General features: G+C 35.5%; 1 long non-coding RNA gene across 1 annotated transcript; it reads right to left on the reverse strand.

Moving 5' to 3' along the window:
* Positions 1–650: 650 nt before the first annotated feature.
* LOC116421826 lies at positions 651–8503 on the reverse strand. Its single transcript, XR_004232373.1, has 3 exons — positions 8411–8503; positions 1478–1646; positions 651–1395 (listed from the first exon to the last, which is right to left on the reverse strand). It is a non-coding gene; the product is annotated as an uncharacterized LOC116421826 (long non-coding RNA).
* Between the last annotated feature and the right edge of the window lie 13521 nt (positions 8504–22024).

Here is a 22024-nt window from a genome sequence, read left to right on the forward strand (position 1 = left end):
GGAAGAGAATGTGGAAGATATGAAGGAGAGGAATAGAGTAGTTTTCCAAATTCTGGATGTTAACTTCAAGCCTTACTCTTTCCTTTCTCCTGTTGCCATTCTTTTTCTAGGCTACACTTCCTTCTTTTTCTAGCATGCTCCTTAATCTCTCTGCCCTTTTTTTTTCTGACCCTATGTCTTTCTGTACCAATATCCTTTTGCTCTTTTCCTTTCATTTTTCACATTTTTTTCTTACTCCTTTCCCTATAATTTCCTCTCATTCACTCCCCTCCCTCCATTCTATCTTGAGGGTCTATAGTTTTTTTTTGTTGTTTTTAACTTTTTGGGGCTTTCATTCTTAGCCTTCAAGTTTTTTCATATATTAGACCTTGGTGGTGGTGGTGATGAGGAAAGTTTGCCTAAATTACTAAATTACTAAAAACAAATAAACATAGTAATAAGATATTTCTCCCCAAAAAAGAGCTCTTTTCACTATTTTAAAGACATACTTTGACATAACAATGGGTGGAAGTACGAAATGGATTGTTTCTCAGTCACTACACATTCATAAGTGCCTACAGAGTGCCAGGCACTTATGGGAAATACAAAAAAAGATAAGGACAGTCTCAGCATCTAATGAGGAAGACAATATGTAAAAAAGTAGGTTATAAACAAGCTATGTACAGGATAAATTGGAAATAATCAATAGAAAGTACGAAAATTAAGGGGAATCAGGAAAAGCTTTGGATCTAATGTAATATATATTCCAATATAGAGAAGGTTGTTGCTGAAAATGAGATAGACTACAGATGGATTATGGACCATTCTGAAGTGTTGTTCTTCTGATTCTTGGTTGGTGGTAATGCTGGGCCTGGAATGAGGAAGACCCGAATTCAAATCTGACATTAAGCCTTAGACTCTTACTTACTTACTTGACCTGAACATGACACCCAACTTCTGCTTGACTCAGTATTAAAGGGGTGATCATAACAGCATCTAACTTAAATTGTTTTGGGGATCAGATGATATTCCCAAAGTGCTTATCACACAATGCTTAGCACATAATGGATAATGGATACTATATAAATGCTATATAAATCGCTTTGCCTTTCCTTTCCACATTCTCTCCCCTAATGATTTTTTTCCCAACCCATTAAACTGTTCTGTGTTGCTTTTGTCTCTACCCCCCGCTGTCCCCAGTCTTAAATTTAACTTAACTCTATCTCTATGTGGATGAAATACGGAGAAAGAGATGAAGGAAACTAAATGTAGGTTAAGGAAGAGGCTGATGATTAATAAAGTCTCGGATAGCCATAGCCCTTGCCATCACTATGAGGAGATGATTGTAATTTCTAAATTGTTTCCATCTGACATTTAGCTCCCTCCAGCGTACTTCATCTGTTGTTAGCAGCCTACCTGGAAAAAAAGGAAACATCAACTTAAAAGGAATCTTTACAAAGCTAAGACCCAAGAAAGTGCATGCCAGGAGAATGCCAACCTGAAAGGCACAGCCCTGGAGATGGGCACTGGAAGGAGGGAATGAAAGTGAACTTCACCTATGGCCACTGCTTAGCTTGCCCATTGTCTTCTTTCCAGGGTGGTCCTCCATCAAAGAATGGCGGTGGTCTTTATCCAGCTACTATTTACACTGCTTCTGAGATTCAGTCCTGTTTTAGAGGGAAAATAAGAGTGACAAATTCAGAGGAAAAGTAAAGACTGACTCTTGGGACCAGAAAGATAATACCCCATGGACCTATGGAAGACTGTTCTGAGATAGGTCACCATGGGGCATAAGATGATCAAGGTTTTGATCTTCATGCATAGCACAGCAAAGAATGAGAGAGTGCCTGACAAATGGGGAGGACAAAAAGAGAAATGTAGTTTTCCATAGATTACATAGAGATTCGGTTTCTGGTATAGGCAAATTGTAGGTAGCACTGGTTTTAACGGTTTGTTTTTCAAATAGAATCTGGTGGATTCTGTTTTCCAAAATTCCTAAAGCTACTTGAGGAAACAGAAAAATGAGAAGATGGAATTATGGTGAAAGATATGTCTATGTAATTGAAAAACCTCCAAAAATCCCTGAAGGATTTGGTTTGACACCTGTATTACTCTGCCCTTTTTGTTAATGACTAAAATGTATCCATCTCATTTCAGCTTCTAAGGACTCCATTTTAATTCTGCCCAATCCCTTATGTGTCTGGATCTCTCACTCTGGATCTAGCAGTCATTACTCTCAAGTGTTCCATTTTCTAATGCAAAACTTTAACATTATACTATATGATCTCAGCTTCCTATCATTCAGCTTCTCCCTACACCCATTTTTTTTGCCCTACTTCTCCATTCTACTCTTTCCTTTAGTCTTTTAAAGCAACTCTTCTCCTAGCCAAGGGCAACACCATTACATTCTGTCCTCTCTTGAGTTTTCCAGAATATTGCAATCTCAGTAATTCTACCTCCTCTCCCCAAATCTTTAATTTCTCCTTATCTACTGGTAACTTCCATACCACCTTTAAATATATCTGTCTCCCTTTCCAAAACAAGGATAACTATTTTCCCTAAATGTTCCCTTCAAGCTATAATCCTCTCTCAAATTTCTAGAAATCTCCTATAATTACTGACTTCACTTCCCTTCCTCTCCACTATTTCTCAGGCCTTTGTAATCTGAATTCTAACCAACACTCCATTGAAACTGCTCTCTACAGAATTACAAATGCTATAATGGAAAAATCTCATGATCTTTTCTCACTGTTATATCATCTTTATGTAGATGACCCAAAGATCTATATAACCAGCCTTGAGGAGATCCTGAGCCTCAGTCTTGCCAAATGTCTATTAGACATTTCAAACTGAATATCCCACAGATTACAAATTCAAAATGTTCAAAAACACTTCCTTTTTCATTCATTTATTTCTATTTAAGGTATCACCATTCTAAGTCTCCCAGGTTTTAACCTCAGTATTGTCCTTGACTCATCATTTTTCATTACCTTGCACATCCAATAAGGTACCAAATCTTGCCTTTTTTAAATGTTTAATTTCTCCCTTATAATATCTGCTGATACAATCATTATCATAGGTCAATACCTAAGCACTTCTCACCTAGATTATTAGACTTCATTTCCCAAGTCTCTCCTTTCAAGTCCAAACTGTTGCCAGTGATTTTCCTTTCATATAGATTTGACTATGTCTTTCCTCTATTCAATATACTCAAGCAGCTCCCTATTTTCTCTACAATAAATTAGAAATTCTTCTATTTAGCTTTCAAGACTCTTTATAACCAAAAAAGTTGATTTTGGTTATGAAGGGTCTTGAAAGCTAGACAGAAGAATTTCTAACCTTATTATTCATTATTCCTTTTCCCATACTATATAATTCAGCTAAATTGACCCTCTCTTTCTTATATATGAATCTCCATCTCCTGTCCTATATATATGCTGGTCATTCCCCATGACTAGAATATACTTTTTTCTTTATGACCCCCTCAGAGACTCCCTTCTTTCAAAATATTGTTCATTACCTTATACTTGAAGCCTTTATTGAGTTCTCCCAAATACCAATGCTTTCCCTCCCTGTCTTGCATTTAACTACTGTTTTATTCTATTGTATTATTTCTCTTTAAATATAAATTCATTATGAGAAAAAAATGTTTCATTCTTTATTTGTAATCTTAAGGCCTGGCACAGAGTAGACTATTAATACATGCTTATTGACTGAAAGACTAAAGTCTGATGTTAGGACATATGAAGATATGCTACTATTTTGTCTCTGAAACTTTGCTTTCCTCCAGACATATTCTGCCCACCCAAGAAATATTAATAGCAACAAAGGAGAAGATAAGCAAACATGAGCCAATGAGTTTCATCAGAATACACCCACCATGAGTAGAAGAGAAAAGAGTCCAGATACAGTGGTAAGTTCTGGAGTAAATAAATGTAAGCTTATATGGTGATAAATCAGGAGAAAAGAATAGAAGCAGGTCCCCAGGAGTTCAGCAAATCAGAAATTCTGGAATACTCTAGTTATAGGAATGAGGTCCAAACGCAGCTTAAAGTGTCATAAAAAGTCATAGAGTGAGTCAAACACTATATGGACATTTTAGGGCATTGAACTGATCAGTGGGAATTGAGAGAATGTGATTCTATAACTGAAATGTTTAGCAACATAAAAGACATAAACATTGGCCTAAAATATCTTGGAAACAAAAAGATCATCTTGTATACATTAGAGAGGAATGGAAGAAAAAGATGACAAGAAAAGATGAGCTGTTATGTCGGGGGAAAAAAAACTGAAAATATCTAAAAGAAGAGATTTATCAAATTAGCAAGGGAAAGATATTCAAGAAATATTCCCAAAAATGTCTTTATGAGTCCTTCTAATACCATTTCCAATTCAGTGCCAGTAGTGTATGAGAAGATGAAAGATCATGGAGTTTATCATGGATCATGGATGTTTATCAACAGCACAGTTTCAGTATATTTGCCATCTAAACCTTCTAAAGATGAGACTTAAAGCCAAGTCTTACATTCTCCAAGCATTTACAAAATGGATAGAAAGCTTCTTTGCACATAAGCTTTACTGGATTCTTTGGGGTTTTTAGGTATAAATCTTTAATAGCAATAAATTAATATATACAAATTAACAGAGGAACTATGAAATCACTAAGAGTTAGTGTAATAAGATGGACAATTCATGATACTTGAACAGATTATGTGGTCCTTCAGTCAGTTTCTAGTGACCTTTATTATTCCAAATCCTGTTTGTCTTTTTCACCCCTACTCCCATTCTCATGTTTTCCTCTTTATAGATTATCTCTTTTCTCTCATGTCAACCTTTGCTCCTATCACTCCAATAAAACATATAGACATAACCATGATAAATCAAGAGATTTATAATTTTTCATTCAAGATGAGAGAATGGGAGAAAAGGTTGGTTAAGGAGAATCAGAAGTAATACTCATAATTTAACTCATGTTAAGGAGCTTAAAACTAACAAAAAATTATATAGCACTCAATGTTTGCAAAGGACTTATTAAAAATTAAACTTGATGGGTAAAAATTTTTTTAGATCAATCTATTTCCAAATGTTTTACAGTTTATCAAAAATGTTATTGGATTTTCTCTGATTCTTGCTTATCTAGTTAGTTTCAATGAGCCAAATAGTTTTGATGATTATTGCTTTCTAATATAATCTAAGGTTTAGAAGTATCATTCCCCATTCATGCTATAATTTTCATGATTTCTTTTGAAAACCTAGACTTTTTTCTTCCTCCAAATAAATTTTTTCTCAATAAATAAATAAATTTTTGGATAGACTGACTGATGTAGTAATCAATCCAAATAGTTTCAACATTATTATTATATTGGTCCTATCTGGGCATGAATAATGAATATATTTCTAATTTTTTAGATTATTATTCAACACTATAGTATTTTGTGAGCATGGGAATATAAAGGAGTATGTAGATTATTGATCTAACTGTTTAGGTTATTATCTGTTCACATGGTTATGTCTATATGCATCTCAAAGAAAGGCAAGAAGAATCATCTCTGGAATCTCCTCCCCTTAATCTTTTCATAGGGATATTAATTCTTTCTAATAGAGGAAACAGGATGCAGGTGCCAGAGGTTGGCTATTCTGCTCTCTTCAGAGAGATGGGTACTTGGCTAGAATTCTATCTGCTGCTACCTTAAATATTTTTAGTCCAGGGGAAATTATTTTGGTTCAAGACTGAAACTGTGTTTCTGATCACTATCCCTTAAAAGAGAAGGTCTCAAGTTACAAACACACACACACACACACACACACGGATTGATTCTCTTTCCACTAGATCCTAGTTCCACAATGAACACACATAGCAAGTAGAAATGAACGCCATATATTTAAATTGATTGATAGCAAAAAAAAAATTAATAATCAAAGAAAGTGTACATAGAACAATTTATGCCAGATAAAACACAGATGAAATGAGAGAAAACTCAGCTTAACTAAGAGAGAGAGTACAAGCTCTTAAATGTAAGACAAAGTTCTAGGAATAGGGACATGATTGAGACTGATAACTCCTCGGTCTTTCTTTCCCTTCAGAGATCTGAAGAGAATCTGGAACTGCATATGTCTTTTCTCTCTAAAAGCTGGAACCCAGAAGACCAGAATCACAACAAATCTGCCCTTCACAAAGTCATGAAATATTAAATAATCAATCTCCAACAATGAGGAAAGTCTTACATAAATGGGATTTGAGGCACCCATTTCATATGATTTATATAAACATGTATGTTTATATACATTTCGAGGTTTTGGGGACACACGAATTTCATTTGTCAAAGACTTTTTCCACATCTATTTAATTGGTATAATTATGTGATATAATCATGTTCCTAATCATGAACCATATTTGTAACCCTGGAATAATTCCAACTTGAATTGGATTGAATATCTATTGAATATCTATCTTTATCTATCTATCTATCTATTTTCTTTACAATCAATTGCTAATTTGTTTATTTCAACCTTTAGGACTTCCTCAATTTCATTTTCAGATTTTTTTTGTAGCTAGCATTTATATAGCATATATAGCATTAATATGGTGTATATATATGTGTGTGTGTATGTGTGTATATGTATAAATATAAATTCTACACAAAATATATGTATATTATATGTAGCTTTAAGGGTTTATAATGTGTTTTTACATATGTTAACTCATTTAAATGCTTACAACAATATTATGAAGTAGGAGCTTCTGTTATCCCCATTTTATATGCGAATAAACTAAGGTCAAGGGGATTAAATGATTTACCTATTAAGTGCCTAAATCCAGATCTGAACTCACTTTTTAACTCTGGGACTAAAACTCTTATTTACTGGGCTATCTAGCTGTGAGATGATATATGGGTAAGCAATTTATTAACTGGAATACAGAGTACTCACATAGGAGTAATGTGAAATCATCCAGACCAACAAATTGGAGGCAGATTGAGAAGCTCTAACTGCTATTTAAAAATTTGTATTTCATTGTAGGGGCAATAAGGAACCTCTGAAGCTTCCAGGAGAGGGGAGTTACACTGTCAAACATTGTGCTTAAAAAATGTTACATTGTGACAAATGTGAGAACATAAATTACTTGAAGAACAACTCCCTTTTTTTTTTTTTTTATCAGAACTGTTAGGCAAACAGAAAACAGTTTGGTAGAGATTAGGTTTGGACCAATACATGACATAACAAACTCGCATAAATGACTGAAATATTAAAGGTCACATAAAAAAATAACAGTGAATCAGAGCAAATAACTTGCATAGCTATGGCTAAGGAATTCTTAACCAAACAAGGGATAAAGCTGATCAGAAAAAACAAAAAACTAGATTATTTTGTTTGGATGAAAAATGAAATGTCCCCACCACCACCACCACCAAAATCAGTGCCACTCATATAAGAAGAAAAGTTGACAATTAAGGAAAACATTTTTGCTTAATAAAGTTTTGATATCCAAAATGTACAGAGAACTAACATGAATATAGAAAACCAAAGCAGGGATGGGGAATATTTTTTCTCTCCCAAGAACCATTTGGTTATTTATGATATCATTCCCATGGGCCATACAAAATTATCAATTTATAGAGCTCAAGTAGTGGGAGACTGTCTTAATTTTCAGCTCATCATCATTTCAGGCTGATTATTCAATTGATTTCACAGACATTATATAGCTGGTGGTCAGAGACTCCTCACTCCTCCCTTAAAGGGTAAGAAAAATAGAGGAATTAGCAAGACTTGGGTATTGATAAACCATTAACAACCTTATGAAAGACTGATACCCCACCCCAAGTCAATAAAGATAAAGAGAAATACAAGGCAAAACAACTCAGGAGTTTCACACACCTAGTAAATTGACATAAACTATAAAAGGTGAAAATAGTTAATGTTAAAAGGGCTTCAGAAAAACAGATACATTAGTGGTATACCTGCAAATTGGTCTATCTGATCTGGAAATCAATTTGGAATTAATTTAAGAAAGTGACTCTAAAGTCCATAATCTTTGATCCATAGATTCTCCTAGTAGGCAGATATCCCCAAAGATTAAAGAGCAAAAGAAAAGGTCTATTTACCAAAATATTCATTATAGAATTATTTATGGTAGCAAATAAATGTAAATAAAATAGATGCCCATCCATTGGGGAAGAGCTAAACAAATTGTGATATATTAATGTGGTAAAATATAATTGTGCTTTAAGAAATGAGAAGTAGATAACACTTTTTACTAAATGACGCAAAGTTAAGTAAACAGAATTAGTGGGGAAATATATAACAATGCAAAGAACAAAAATAATATAATTAAACACTAAATAATTATAATGAATAATCTCATCCCTGAAGAGAAAATGTAGAAGAGATGGGGTCTGTGAATAAAGAAAATTACACATATTATCATACTTACATGATGTAGAGTTTTGTTGAATTGCTTTTTCCCTTCTATTTTTGTTCCTTCCTTTTCTTTTTTATAAGAGGTGGCTTGCTGGGTAGTAGAAGAGAGAGGTATATATTTAGAAATGAAAATACTGTAAAAATTTAAAAATAGCAATATACATTTTTAAATGAATATCAGTAACTGGGCAGCAGAACTAGAGTCCAAGAGCCTAGTTAAATAATTGAAACAAGATGTTATGATATGAATGGAGAGAAGCTAGATTAAAGGTATGTTGACTTATTCTAGATAGAATAAACAGAGGTAAAACCAGCAAGAGTTGGGAAATTATTGACTATAGGGAGTGAGGGGAACCACAAAGTTGAAAATGTCTTCCAAAGTAATAAGCCTAGGTAACTTAGAATAGTAGTTGTGTCTTTACATTGTCAATATATAACAATATAGCATAACTAATAGGGAACTGGTTTAGAAGTTAAACAGGTTCTAATTCAAACTCTTCAATTAATTGTGTGATCTTCATCTCTCAGGGTCTAAGTTTCATCCTTTGGAAGGTACAAATGTTTCTAAAAGTAAAATAGATAACAAAATCAAATAATTTTGAATCTGGTTAAGACTTCAGAGATCCTCCAATCCAAGGCCCCCATTATATTAGATTAGTTAAATGACTGAGCAGATTCACAGTAAGGAAAGGATAATGAGAGGAATTCAAGCCAGAGCTTCTAATATTACATCCAATTTCTTTGTCAATTATGCATACCATAGTCCTTGTAAATTTGGGATATTATTTTTCCAAACCTGACTAAGAGTTTCATATTTTTAAAAGATCAAGGCAGGACTGAGAGTAAGGTGATAGGCATTCTAGTGCCAAGTCATTAATTTTGTGACCTTGGATTAGGTGTGTCATTTAATTAGTTTATATTTTCCTCATTTGTAAATAATTCTTCCCAACAAGGCTAGAATGAATTATGATCTCTCTTCATTAGTAACTCTTAAAAAGAAAGGAGTTCTGGGATAAAAAATGGTGGAAGGTAAAAAGAATAGATAAGATGATCAGAGCTCAAAGCTCTGATCTTTTTTTGTTGTTGTTTTGTTTTGGTTTTTGTTGTTTGTTTTTTGGGGGGGCTTTATTTTTTATTTATTTGTTTGGTTTTTTTAATAGCCTTTTATTTACAGGTTATATGTATGGGTAACTTTACAGCATTGACAATTGCCAAAACTCTTGTTCCAATTTTTTTCCTCCTTCCCCCCCATTACCTTCCCCAGATGGCAGGATGACCAGTAGATGTTAAATATATTAAAATATAAATTAGATACACAATAAGTATACATGACCAAAACATTATTTTGCTGTACAAAAAGAATCAGACTCTGAAATATTTTACAATTAGCTTGTGAAGGAAATCCAAAATGCAGGTGGGCAAAAATATAGGCATTGGGAATTCAATGTAATGGTTTTCAGTCATCTCCCAGAATTCTTTCGCTGGGCGTAGCTGGTTCAGTTCATTACTGCTCCATTGGAAATGATTTGGTTCATCTCATTGCTGAGGATGGCCAGGTCCATCAGAATTGGTCATAATATATTATTGTTGTTGAAGTATATAATGATCTCTTGGCCCTGCTCATTTCACTCAGCATCAGTTCATATAAGTCTCTCCAGGCCTTTCTGAAATCATCCTGTTGGTCATTTCTTACAGAACAATAATATTCCATAATATTCATATACCACAATTTATTCAGCTATTCTGCAATTGATGGGCATCCACTCAGTTTCCAGTTTCTGGCCACTACAAAGAGAACTGCCACAAATATTCGTGCACATACAGGTCCCTTTCCCTTCTTTATGATCTCTTTGGGATATAAGCCCAGTAGTAACACTGCTGGATCAAAGGGTATTCACAGTTTGATAACTTTTTGAGCATAGCTCCAGATTGCTCTCCAGAATGGTTGGATGTATTCACAGTTCCACCAACAATGTATCAGTGTCCCTGTTTTCCCACATCCCCTCCAACATTCCGCATTATCTTTCCCTGTCATTCTAGCCAGTCTGACAGGTGTATAGTGGTATCTCAGAGTTGTCTTAATTTGCATTTCTCTGATTAATAATGACTTGGAGCATATTTTCATATGGCTAGACATAGTTTCAATTTCTTCATCTGAGAATTGTCTATTCATATCCTTTGACCATTTATCAATTGGAGAATGGCTTGATTTCTTATAAATTAGAGTCAATTCTCTATATATTTTGGAAATGAGGCCTTTATCAGAACCTTTGACTGTAAAAATATTTTCCTAGTTTATTGCTTCCCTTCTAATCTTGTCTGCATTAGTTTTGTTTGTACAAAAACTTTTGAGTTTGATATAGTCAAAATTTTCTATTTTGTAATCAGTAATGATCTCTAGTTCTTCTTTGGTCATAAATTCCTTCCTCTTCCACAGGTCTGAGAGGTAAACTATCCTGTGTTCCTCTAATTTATTTATAATCTCATTCTTTTTTTTTTTAATTTATATCAAAGGCTCAATAATTTTTTTAATAGCCTTTTATTTACAGGATATATACATGGGTAACTTTACAGCATTAACAATTGCCAAACCTCTTGTTCCAATTTTTCACCTCTTGCCTCCCACCCCCACCCCCAGATGGCAGGATGACCAGTAGATGTTAAGTACATTTAAATATAAATTAGATACACAATAAGTATACATGACCAAAACGTTATTTTGCTGTACAAAAAGAATCAGACTCTGAAATATTGTACAATTAGCTTGTGAAGGAAATCAAAAATGCAGGTGGGCATAAATATAGGGATTGGGAATTCAATGTAATGGTTTTTAGTCATCTCCCAGAGTTCTTTCTCTAGGCGTAGCTGGTTCAGTTCATTACTGCTCCATTGGAAATGATTTGGTTGATCTCGTTGCTGAGGATGGCCAGGTCCATCAGAACTGGTCATCATATAGTACTGTTGCTGAAGTATATAATGATCTCCTGGTCCTGCTCATTTCACTCAGCATCAGTTCATGTAAGTCTCTCCAGGCCTTTCTGAAATCATCCTGTTGGTCATTTCTTACAGAACAGTAATATTCCATAATATTCATATACCACAATTTATTCAGCCATTCTCCAACTGATGGACATCCATTCAGTTTCCAGTTTCTAGCCACTACAAAAAGGGCTGCCACAAACATTCGTGCACATACAGGTCCCTTTCCCTTCTTTATAATCTCTTTGGGATATAATCCCAGTAGTAACACTGCTGGATCAAAGAGTATGCACAGTTTGATAACTTTTTGAGCATAGTTCCAAACTACTCTCCAGAATGGTTGGATTCGTTCACAACTCCACCAACAATGCATCAATGACCCAGTTTTCCTGCATCCCTTCCAACAATCATCATTATTTTTTCCTGTCATCTTAGCCAATCTGACAGGTGTGTAGTGGTATCTTAGAGTTGTCTTAATTTGCATTTCTCTGATTAATAATGACTTGGAGCATCTTTTCATATGACTAGAAATAGTATAATCTCATTCTTTATGCCTAGGTCATGAACCCATTTTGACCTTATCTTGATGTATGGTGTTGACTATGGATCAATGCCTAGTTTCTGCCATATTAGTTTCCAATTTTCCCAGCAATTTTTGTCAAACAGTAAATTCTTATCCCAAAAGCTGGGGTCTTTGGGTTTGTCAAACACTAGGTTGCTGTAGTTGTTGAATGTTTTGTCCCTTGAACCTAACCTATTCCACTGATCAGCTAATCTATTCCTTAGCCAATACCAAATGGTTTTGGTAACTGCTGCTCTATAATATAATTTTAGATCTGGTACAGCTAAGCCACCTTCATTTGATTTTTTTTTCATTAATTCCCTTGAAATTCTTGACCTTTTGTTTTTCCATATGAATTTTGTTGTTATTTTTTCTAGATCATTAAAATAGTTTTTTGGGAGTCTGATTGGTATAGCGCTAAACAAATAGATTAGTATTGTCATCTTTATTATATTTGCTCGCCCTATCCAACAGCATTTAATATTTTTCCAATTGGTTAGATCAGACTTAATATGTCTGAAAAGTGGTTTGTAGTTTTGCTCATTAAGTTTCTGGTTTTCCCTTGGCAGATAGATTCCTAAGTATTTTATACTATCAGTAGTTACTTTAAATGGAATTTCTCTTTGTAACTCTTGACTGTTGGATTTTGTTAGTGATATATAAGAATGCTGATGATTTAGGTGGGTTTATTCTGTATCCTGCAACTTTGCTAAAGTTGTGGATTATTTCTAATAACTTTTTAGTAGAATCTCTGGGGTTCTCTAAGTATACCATCATGTCATCGGCAGAGAGTGATAATTTGGTTTCCTCATTGCCTATTCTAATTCCTTTAATCTCTTTCTCAACTCTTATTGCCAAAGCTAGCATTTCTAATACAATATTGAACAGTAACGGTGATAGTGGGCATCCTTGTTTCACTCCTGATCTTACTGGGAATGGTTACAGTTTTTCCCCATTACATATGATGCTTACTGATGGTTTCAAATAGATGGTGCTGATTATTTTAAGGAAAAGTCCATTTATTCCTATACTCTCAAGTGTTTTTAATAGGAATGGATGTTGGATTTTATCAAATACTTTTTCTGCATTTATTGAGATGACCATATGGTTTTTGTTAATTTGGTTATTAATATGTCCAATTATATTGATGGTTTTCCTAATATTGAACCAGCCCTGAATTCCTGGTATAAATCCTACTTGATCATAGTGTATTATCCTGGGGATGATTTTCTGTGGTCTTTTTGCTAATATCTTATTTAAGATTTTAGCATCAATATTCATTAGGGAGATTGGTCTATAATTTTCTTTCTCTGTTTTCAACCTACCTGGTTTAGGTATCAGTGCCATGTCTGTGTCATAAAAGGAATTTGGTAGGACTCCTTCATTCCCTATTTTATCAAATAACTTATATAGCATTGGGGCCAATTGTTCTTTAAGTGTTTGGTAGAATTCACATGTAAATCCATCTGGTCCTGGGGACTTTTTCTTAGGGAGTTGATTAATAGCTTATTCTGTTTCTTTTTCTGAAATGGGACCATTCAAGCAATTTACTTCCTCCTCTGTTAGTCTGGGAAGTCTATATTTTTGGAGGTAGTCATCCATTTCACTTAGGTTATCAAATTTATTGGCATAAAGTTGGGCAAAATAACTCATTATTTCTCTAATTTCCTCTTCATTGGTGGAAAGTTCTCCCTTTTCATTTTTAAGACTACTAATTTCATTTTCCTCCCTCCTTTTTCTGATCAGATTTACCAAAGGCTTATCTATTTTATTGGCTTTTTCATAGAACCAACTCTTAGTTTTATTAATTAGTTCAATCATTTTTTTTTACTTTCAATATTATTAATTTCTCCTTTTAATTTTAGAATTTCCAATTTAGTATTTGATTGGGGGTTTTTAATTTGGTCTTTTTTTTAGTTTTTTTAGTTGCAAGCCCCATTCATTGATCTTCTCTTTTTCTGTTTTATTCAAGTAAGCCTCTAAGGATATAAAATTTCCTCTTATTACTGCTTTGGCTGCATCCCACAAATTTTGGTATGATGTCTCATCGTTGTCATTATCTTGAGTGAAATTATTAATTGTATCTACAATTTGCTGTTTCACCCAATCATTCTTTAAGATGAGATTGTTTTAATTTCCAATGACTTTTTGGTCTATTTACCCCTAACGTTTTCTTGAATATAGTTTTTATTGCATCGTGATCTAAAAAGAAAGCATTTACTATTTCTGCCTTCCTGCATTCAATTTTGAGGTCTTTATGTCCTAATATATGGTGAATTTTTGAATAGGTTCCATGAGCTGCTGAGAAGAAAGTATATTCTTTTCTGTCTCCATTCAATTTTCTCCAAAGATCTAACATACCTAATTTTTCTAATATTCTATTTACCTCTTTAATTTCTTTCTTATTTGTTTTGTAGTTTGATTTGTCTAATTCTGAGAGTGCAAGGTTGAGATCTCCCACTATTACAGTTTTGTTGTCTATTTCTTCTTGCAGCTCTTTTAATTTCTCCTGTAGGAAGTTGGATGCTATACCACTTGGTGCATATATGTTTAGTATTGATATTGCTTTGTTGTCTATGCTACCCTTTAGCAAGATGTAGTTTCCTTCCTTATCTCTTTTAATTAGATCAATTTTTACTTTTGCTTGATCTGAGATAAGGGTGGTTACCCCTGCTTTTTTGACTTCACCTGAAGCATAATAGATTTTGCTCCAGTCTTTTACCTTTATTCTGTATGTATCTCCCTGCTTTAAATGTGTTTCTTGTAAACAACATATTGTAGGGCTCCGACTTTTGATCCAGTCTGCTATCTGCCTCCTCTTTATGGGAGAGTTCATCCCTTTCACATTTACAGTTAAAATTACTAATTCTGTATTTCCTGCCATCCTAATATCCCCAGATTATGCTTTACTTTTTCTTGACCCCCAACCCTCTTTTCCCTTTTTAAACTTATGTACCCCACTTATATCACGATGCTCACCCTTTTTAGAATCCCTCCCTCCCCACCTTTGAATTTTTTCCCCTTTCTTGTACACTTCCCTTATTACTCTTTTTCTTTTCCCTTTTCCTCTCCCCCTTTTTAATGAGGCAAGAGAGAATTTTCTCTAAAACAAGTATGTCAATTATTTTCTCTTTGAGCCAACTCTGATGAGAGTAAGATTCACACAATGTTCCTCCCCCTCTCTAAATTCCCTCAGATATGATAAGTTTCCTTTCCCTCTTCGTGGGATGTGGTTTCCCTCTTTTTTATCCCCCCTTCTCTCCTTTTCTGCCATCATCCCTTTTCCATATCTACTTCCCTTTTTTATGTTAAATCAGGTAAAATCAAATTACACATGTAGTCTTTTTGTATATCCACAACAGAAATACAATTCTCAAGAGTTCCTTTTACCTTTTCTGCATCTCTTGAGTCCTGTGGTTGGATATCAAATTTTTTGTTTAGTTCTGGTTTTTTCCTTAGGAACAAATGGAATTCATTTGTTTCATTAAATGTCCATCTTCTTCCCTGGAAGAAAATGCTCAGCTTAGCTGGGTAGTTTATTCTTGGCTGCATTCCAAGTTCTTTTGCCTTTCAGAATATCAGATTCCAGGCCCTTCAATCCTTTAATGTGGAGGCAGCCAGATCTTGGGTGATCCTTATTGTGGCACCTCGGTATTTAAATTGTTTTTTCTGGCTGCTTGTAAATTTTTTCCCTTAATCTGATAGTTCTGAAATTTGGCCACAATATTCCTTGGGGCTTTTATTTTAGGATCTTTTTCAGAAGGTGTTCGATGAATTCTTTCAATGCCTATTTTACCTTCTGATTCTATTACATCTGGGCAGTTCTCGTTGATGATTTCTTGTAAAATAGTATCTAGGTTCTTTTTTTTCATCAATTTTCGGAAAGTCCAATAATCCTCAGATTATCTTTCCTAAATCTGTTTTCCAAATCTGTCATTTTTGCAAGAAGATTATTCATGGTTTTTTCCAGTTTGTCATTTTTTTGGTTTTGCTTGACGGATTCTTGCTGTCTCAATGAATCATTAGTTTCTATTTGTTCATTTCTGATTTTTAATGAATTATTTTCTTCATTAGCTTTTTTTATTTCTTTCTGTATATATCCAATTAAGTTTTAAAATGAATTGTTTTTCTCTATGGAATTTTTTTCCATTTCACCAATTTTTTTTTTTAGTGAATTATTTTCTTTTTCCAATTCACAGATCCTACTTTCTTGCAAGTTCTTTGTTTTTTCTAATTCACAAATCCTACTTTCTAGTGAATTCTTTATATTTTCCAATTCACAATTCTTACTTTCCAGAGATTTTTTTACTTTTTCCAATTCACAAATTTTGTTTCCCTGCACTTTCTGGGAATTTTTTATCTTTTCCAATTCATATTTCAGGAAGTTTTTGCTCTCTTGTAAGGCTTCTCTTTCCTTTCCCCATTTTTCTTCTAACTCTCTTTTGAGACTTTTAATGGTCTCTTCTATGAGAGCATTATGTAAAAGGGGACAGGTAACAGCCCCCTTTGGAGTATTGTCTGGTGCCTGTTTGCTATTAGTCTCTTCAGGTTTGCAGACCTGCTCTTTTTTTGTAGAGAAGCTGTCTATTGTTCTTTTCATTTTTTTAAAGCCTTTGGGGTATGCCTTCTAGGCAAGGGGGTTTGTTACCAGCTTCCTTTGCAGAACAGGGAGAGATGTAAACTGGCTTCCGGCTATGGGAGTGCTCTGGGTGAAAGTTTCCCCTTCCCCCAACCGGAGGTGGATTTAGCACTGGCCAAGCTTTGAAGTGCCCAGTTGAGCTGTGTGTGTGGTTTAGCGACTGTCTTAAGGATATAGACTAAGCGGTGAAAGTGTCACTGCCCCAGGCCAGAGCCCCTTGTGGGGCTGTGGGTATTAGCAGCTGACCAGCAGATAGCCCAGCTCTACTGGAAGTCTCTGCCGGGAAGTCTTTGCCCAGACACAAATCGCCCTAGGAAAGCTCTATTGTCCCAAGCTGAGCCCCCCACTGTGCAGATTAGAGGCTAACCTAGGCTGTGCCCTCCTGCCATGCAGGTTTGCAACTGCCTCAAGGAAAAGCTCCTTACTATGGGTTGGGGCTGGGAGCTCAAAGCTCTGATCTATGTGATCATCTGTGTAGATGGTGTTTGGACAGGAAGAAAATTAGATGAACAATTAGGTCCTTTATTCACCCTCATTCTGAAAGATAACTGAAGTTGAAGAAACAGGAAGAGTGATGGTGTAATGTAGTCTCTGCTGTTGCTATCAACCATATTCCTAAGACCTTTTGTGAATCTACTCTGAGAACTTCTGGGATACTTGTTCTAAGCAACAGAAATATGGGTTCTATCGAGGAATTGGGGAAATGGGTCTAACTATAGAAATCTGGGGGGGAAAGTATTTGAAAATCAAAACTTCAAAAAAAGGGGGCCATAGAAATTTCCATCAACTGTTATTTTAAAATACAGCATGGTACAGGAGTCAGAATGTTGGAATCAGGAACATACTGTGTAACCCAGAGCCTATCATATTCAGATATATCCCTGAGCAAGGTCTTTCTGGGACTTATTTTTCTTATCTAAAAGATGAGGGAGTTGGATTCAATGATACCTGCTATCTATTCCAGCCTAAATCTATGATCCTATCAATTGTTATAAGCAAAAAAAAAAAAATAGGGTTTGCAACAGGGGGGCAAAAAAACCCCAAGCCACCTTCCAAAACAACTACAACAACAAAATCTGTGTGTAAAACATGACTAGGGAAAGATTAGGTATTGAGTCTATGGGGGCAGAGCAGAAGTTATAAGAAATCAACAATTGTGATCAAAGGAACTTACTGAACCTAAGCTATCTTCAAAAGATTATTGATGCTGGCTATTTTCTGCTGAAGACCAATGTCATCATGGGCAAAATGGCTTTAAGGGAGGCAGAATTGCACAAAGTCGTCAGCCCCATCCTTTCTTCCAGACCATGGAAGTCCAGCATCAAAACCAGTGAGGACGACTGGCCATGGCTCAGGATGTAGTGGATGACCAACCACCTTCAATGTTCAGCCAATCTCCAAGCATTTCCCAGCATCTGCTTCTACACCTCCACGGCCATTGAAACAAATTTGTCTTAAGCATTCTTCTGGGAGAAGTCTTAGGGTAAAGGTTTGAGGTCTGTTGGTTCCCCTCAGCCTGGTTTAGCCAGTCTACTGAATTTTACCAGGTTGTGGCTGCTGTGGTATGCTACTTGGAGCCCCAAGTGAGAGTTGGGGGAACTAGGTGGACACTCAAGGTGGATGAGCAGCCCTGAAAAGGGCTTGGCAAGACCTCACACCTAAACATCCCATGTATCCCCTCTTCAGATGTTACAGAGAAAGGGCAGATATCCTTAGGAGAACTCGCAATTTAAATCTGAAGTTGAAAAGTAAATAAATAAAGTTATGAAAGTTATGAAAAATGCATCGGAGGGTCAAAAGAACTGTGGGGAGGAGTATAAAAGTGAGGAGATCACAAAGTTCTGGATGCATTTTTCAGTTTAGAAATGCAAGGAAACTGAGCAAAAGTGAGTGTGGGCAGATCTGGCCTCAGACGGAACGGTCAAGGGAACAAAGTCATGTTTAGAATGCTTTCTTCTCCTATTATTTCCAAGTCCTCTCTTTTCTCCTTCTCTCTCCCTCCCCATTCTGTTTCTTCCAGGAAAATTTCATTAAGTATCTCACAATCTAGTCCAGTCTTTCAATATTTGTCTTTGAGCATTTCATACATACATCGAGTCCATCACTGTGGGTGTTTATGTCCCACAATCCTGAAACCATGCTAAGGTCTAAAAAGATCAAAGCAGAAAGAGACCTCCAAATCACCTGGTCTCACCAGCTCTTTTTAAAGGTAAGGAAATGGCATCTGAGTTATTAAGTTCCTTACTCAAGGTCTTACACAGAGTAAGTAGATCCTGGAATTAATCCAACTCGTAGGATTCCAAATGTTAAACACACTCTTGTGTGCTTTGTATTGACACTCTACCACACAAGTGCCTCTCTAGGGTTTTAAAGCTGACACTGATTTCATCATTATGAGTAATTTCTCCCTTCTCTCCCTCTCTGCCAATCACTACCACGCCCCTTGTTACAGGAATAGAAGAGCTTCCTGAAATTGTTTTAACTAGAAAAAAGAATCAGCCCTGCTGCCCAGTGGAGTTATAACAAAAAAAGGCAATCTAAACTTCAACAGGTTGGGTGTAAATGATATACATAATCAAGCCCATACTTTAAGCCTTTCCTAAATTGGTAGCATCTGCCCTAGAATTTGTGCTTCACCAGCAAAGCTTTCTAAAACCCAAATTCATTTTTATACCGTAAGCCCTAATAGTGTTTACTTTGAATATCAGAAACCTGCAATACAACTTTCCAATTCTGTGATCCCAATGCCTCTCCCCTTTCAACTGAATCCTTGATGTTCCTTTCACCCTCTCCTATTCCTCTCTTATACTCTCCCTTTTCTTCTGCCTTTCTCCTCAAGTCTCTTTATTGATACAATTTCTTCCCTTCTTTCAATCCTGGTCATTCTTTTGCATTTTTCTTGTTATTCCCAAAGGCTTCAGGTAAGATGAAGGTAGATTTCACTGGAAGGTAGATTTCTTCCTAAAGATTTTTGACTGGACCCAAAGTTTGTTTGGTTCATGCAAAATAAACAAAGGGAATCTATGACCTTCAGGGCTGTGATTTTATAAACTCTCTTACTAAATGTTCTATTTTGTGTTACAGTAAGAAAGGAAGGAGTTCTTGGAGTTCAGGAATGTGAGGCCAAAAGTTGGAAGTATTCAGACACTGTTAATTTCTGAATGGAAGAAAAGTTGGGTGAGAAGCAGAGAGGAAAGGAAAGAAAATCTGTGGGGAAACAGCCCACAGTTTTTGGAGATTCAGAGAATTCTTTGGGACAGAGGCTAACAGAGGAAGCTATCAAAAATGAATATACTCTTTCTGCTGTTAGGTTCTCCCAGGCCCTGTCAGTAGTGTCCTAGTAGCAGGTGATAGAAGAAAAGTATTTTATCAACTGGACAACAGACTCAGAAAATCTAAGATCTTGTCCACAGTCTGAGTCATTGGGTCTGATGGATTGCAAAGGGGGCTTTAATATAGAGTGTACTAATAAAGGGTTTTTTTTAATGTGAAATTCTGACATTTCCATCAACTGTACAGCCATAACTAAGAATTCTGGCACTTGGGGAATTAGGTAGTCATAAAGAGACCAGTCTACCTTAGTGAAGTGCAATTTTTTTGCACAATTGCACAACTACCAATCACCCAGTCTTTGGGAAGAGGTAGAAGAGGGAAGAAAAAGTTGAGGACTCTTGTAGTGGGGGAAGGCAGGCCATAGGAGTATCATAGGACTCTTAAGAAGTGATGTTCTACAACACAGGCCAGCAGAAAACCAAAGAATGAAAGGACAATGATCAGGATGACCAAGGGCAGAAAAGGGAGCTCCTGTATTTGTTTCCTGAAAGAAAGTCCTTATTGCCCCCATTCCAATTTTGCTTCTGATCATCTATCATTCAGAGGACCTCAATGTTTATTGGGGCAATTCAAGACTCAAATAAAGGTATGGGGTGGGGGAGAAAACTCTGAGCACAGAAGAGAATGAGCAGAGAGGAAGAGAGGATGTGATTTTTTTTTTTAGGAACTGTTGGACTTCATAAGGACACCGTAGGCACCAAGAAACAAAAGATAAAATGTCAGACTACCTTTCATGAACTGAGATCATCAGGTCATCTTTAAAAGTAAATAAGGTACTTTTAGAACTGCTCCAGGGGGAATTGATTATGATTTATCTTTGGGAGTCCTTCCTTTATCCCATTTCTACAAGCTTTCTTATGCTTTTATTTTTTCCCATCTTCACCTTTACGTTTAGGAAAAATTAATGAAAAGCTGATGGCTGGGCTAGACTTTGCCAAGCTTATAAAAATCATAACTTGTGACTCTCTAGCTTAGTAATAATTCCACTAGCCCTTCCCTTCTCATTCTTAATCTCCATCTCTACTACCTTCTGTATTATCATTCTTATCCCTCATCTTTTGTCTCTTTTTCTTTTTTCTAACTTTTTTCTCTTTCTTCAATTTCAACTTTTCCCTCTCACTCTTTGCTGTTTCCCCTTTTCCTCTTCTTATTTCTGGATTCTCCTCCTCTTGTCTCTCCTTTTCTGTAATAAGAAGCTTGTTTTTGACTCCTAGGGTTCTCAAGTCTTAGCTTTAAGATTTTCAGGTAGAGTCAGATTTCTCTGATTTATCTGGGGGAAAGAAGAACTTGATAAAAGGAATAGGAGAATAATTTTCAGAAAGCCCTGGACTACTTTCTCATGCAGTGCATATTTCAGAAATGAAACTGGAATAGGCCAGAAGAGCAGGACTATTTCTGTGAGAGAATCTGGTAAGAACTTGAATAAATAGATATTGCTAATATATTATTAGCATAATTCTTGTTATGAATACGAATATTATTGTCCAATTTTTCCCCTTCTCATCATACTCATATTTGCTTTAAAAAGAATATTAATTTGCCTAAAATTTTTCTGCATTATTGGTGGTAGAGGTATCCTCTTCCAAGAGAACTCTACAATACAATAGTTATCTCTATGTTCCAGGAAAAGTAGTACTGCCTTCTAATTGGTGATTTTTTTTTCTTTTTCCTGTTTATTCTAAAGAAAGAAAATACCCAGTTAGTAATTTGAAGACTGTACTTTAGGAAAGAGAAACAACTAGGTCACATTATTAATTTTCTTTATTCAACCATTAAAATTGTAATTTTGTGTAGGTGCTCATTATATATTCCCACATTAAATACCCCATTCAACCCCAACCTAGCTTGCAGTAGAATACAAAAATGATCTATTATAGACCAGGAGAGTACTGGTTATTTGCTTCCTCTTTTGCTCCCTTCGTGGGCTTAAAATTCCCTGACTAATCCTTTAGACAGTGACTAAGGAAGGCTGAGCTCTGGTCCATCTCTGGATCTTGCAGCATGGAGGAAGGTTTGGCACCACTTCCAGAACTTTTCAGAATAATTGCTCTGTTTTGACTTTCTCTTTCTGGTCTTGACATTCTCATGCATGAGGTGAATAAATGATAAGAGAA

This window comes from Sarcophilus harrisii, chromosome 2, assembly GCF_902635505.1.
Source record: "Sarcophilus harrisii chromosome 2, mSarHar1.11, whole genome shotgun sequence".
NCBI lineage: Eukaryota > Metazoa > Chordata > Mammalia > Dasyuromorphia > Dasyuridae > Sarcophilus > Sarcophilus harrisii.